We start from the raw sequence: 3,103 nt of genomic DNA on the forward strand, positions 1-3,103 counted from the left end.
CCGACAGGGCGTACAGAATCAAAGTCACCGACTTCTCCGCATGGCTCACTTCTTCCGTTTCCTTTGAGTAGACCAACTTCTCCATCACGAAATGCAGTATGGTCTTGGTAAATATCACCATCTCCAGCCAGTTCCGTGGCTGCTTGAAAAACCTGGTTGACATTCAAAATAGAAATAAGACGAAAAGGAAAACATGTGATTGTGGTGGTGATAGTGTTACTTTTGTTGTTGTTGGTAGTGGTGGTGGTTGTGGCTGGTGTGTGTATTTTTTGTAGGGAAAGGAGCAGAGACCAAGGAGGGAGGGAAGGAGAGACGAAACAAAACGAAACGAAACGAAATTTTATCTCACGAAGGTAAAGGAGTAAGCACAAAGTACTTGTTTACATCCGGCCCTCTGGGCAAGAATGATCATTAAGAAGAAAAGAAAAGAAAAGAAAAAGCAAGAGTCAATTCACAACACCAACATTCAAATTACATAAGAATGAATGTGCAAACATAAGTACAGAACTTATGTACAATACAATATCGCAATTCAAACCCGCGTCCTCTCGGCCGTCAGTCCACGACGCTGTCCACTTCACCACGGCAGCTGGTAGATGCATAATTATTGCTGTTACGACCTTAGTCAACAACGTCATTGCAGTTTTCTTGACAAACCCCAGTCTTGATGGAACATGAAGCAAAGCCTATCCTAGCAAATGTCACCCACCCATCTTGGAAGAGGCGGGTGTTCCCAACAGTCGTCACCAGCATTCCTGGAGTGGAGAAGAGAGGAACATAGTCAGACACCCAAACGAAGGCCCTGGCCATGGAGTACATCTGCAACCAGTACCCCCAGGACGACTGGACCCATGTCTTTACAGATGGCTCTGCCACAGAAGCAACTAGGGATGGTGGAGCTGGAATCTTCCTCCGATACAAAGACGGAGATGAAGAAATTGCAATCCCAACGGGAAAATACTCCACCAACTTCTGAGCTGAGCGAAAAGCCCTCTGTAAGGCAGCCGCAACAGTCTCAAAGAACTCCACAAGAACAACAGGGCAGGTGGTGGTGTTCTCAGACGCTCTTTCCGTGCTCCAAGCCCTCAAGAACTCCCGCTGCAAAGAACAGAACCATCACACTTCAGCCCTTGTTGCCCTGAGTGCCAGAGTGGAGAAAGTGGTGATACAATTGGTACCAGCACACTGTGGCATCAGGCAACGAAAAGGTGGACATTCTGGCAAAAGACGGTGCACATACGGAGCAGACCAACAAACTGGTGTCATACAATGAATTCAAGACAATAATCAAGGCACAGCAAGGAATAAAGTGGCACCTCCAGCAACCCAAATATAACCCAGAAGACAGATACCATTTGCTGAAACGATGGTAACAGGTCAAGATCTTCCGCCTGAGGACTGGACACAACCGCCTGCTCCACCACATGCACACAAAATTTAGCATTTGACAGAGTGGAGAGTGCCCTTGTGGTGAGGGACCAATTACAACCGACCACATCCTTCAAGACTGTACGACGCATGTAGCATCCAGGAGGAAGTACTGGCCAACACCGACAGCAGTGGAAGCCATGCTGTACGGCACCCTGGAGGAGCTGCGACGGACGGCAGCCTTCATCGAGGACACTGGGCTGCTCATCTAACGGGAGGCGAACGAGGAAGAAGAAGAAGCAGTTTTCACATACATTTAGATATGTGCTATGTATACGCAAAGCATTGTCAATGTTGTCAAACATTATGTTTATTATGTACCTCCATAACTGTATTTTTCGACGTGGAGACTTGCTGTTCAAAAATTACGGTATCCTTGTAACACGAGTGTGTATACACCAAAATAACTGAACTAGTAAATCGTCACTCTCAAACACTACTCTCAGTTCTGGTGTACCAATCCTGCGGTGTCTTACAAAGGGATGTACATCTGACAGTGTTGCGTATGTATGTGTGCAGACGCGTGAGCACACTCGTGTGCAAGTGAAGGCGTACGGCAGTCCACAGGGAACCATCGATGTTAGGTCGCCAGGAGGCCACACACCAGAGGAGACCCTGCACTGCAAATGAGTCACTTCGGTAGTGTTCATTGGTGCCTGTCCTGATTTAACGTACTTAGGACACCACCTAGTAAGCCCCCTACTAATGACAATAATGGTTTAGTCGCGGAGCCAGACTGAGTGAGCGTCCCTCCCAGAGTGGAGGTCGCCACCACGTCCCTCAAACAACAGCCACCTATGAATCTGCCGACACTGAAGACATTGACAGGACTCACCCCAAGCACGGAAGTGGAGGGGTATCGAAACTGAGGTCACCATGAGAGCAGGGCATGAAAGACCACAGACTTATTGAGACTGTTTTGTTTATATTGATGATGATGAAGGAGGAGGAGTATGCTTGATTCTCTGAACAATCTGCGTGTCGTCAGCATGGTCAGACAGCCTCTCCTTACTAAAGAAAAGAAAACATTGGAAAATACTCCATCCAGAATGGTGGGGATTGCAAAAAGGGCAGGGTAAGACGTGGTGACCTTTGTGGACCATTCTACAAAAGCTCAAGACACCTGATGTGAACTAATTCACAGCTCCTGCACAGCAGTGTGCAGAGAAAGGTGCAAATTCTGCAAGACCAACTTAAAGTGCACATGCTTGTTCACATATGGCAGGGACTGTCACAAAGACTAAACATTGCCCAGTTGGAAAGAGACAACCCAACTGGCCGAGAAGGGATTTTCAGCAACTTTGTGATACCAGCTTGACGTTTTAGTTTTTCAGTCAAGCTGAAACTATCAAAATTGTTTATTTGGTTTCCCAGAGTGCACATTATGTACTTTGTGACTCTTGTAACCATACATCCGATGACATGCAAGTGGGATTTTCATCTCAAGAAAACGTCCCTCACCCCTACACCCAAACTCACATTACCCCTCCTTTTCCATTGCCCTCTGATGTCTCATGAGAGTGATGAATAAATGAACGCCCACTAACCCCACCAAAATACTTATTCAGAGCCATAAGTCTCTGCTACATATCTCCTTTGCAATTTCTGTGATGTGGCCTGGTGTCCCAATGGTAGATGCAAGCAGGCAGCAACCGGTCTGGTGCTGTGATTGGAA

The sequence above is a fragment of the Babylonia areolata genome, chromosome 12 (genome assembly GCF_041734735.1).
Source record: "Babylonia areolata isolate BAREFJ2019XMU chromosome 12, ASM4173473v1, whole genome shotgun sequence".
NCBI classification, from domain to species: Eukaryota; Metazoa; Mollusca; class Gastropoda; order Neogastropoda; family Buccinidae; genus Babylonia; species Babylonia areolata.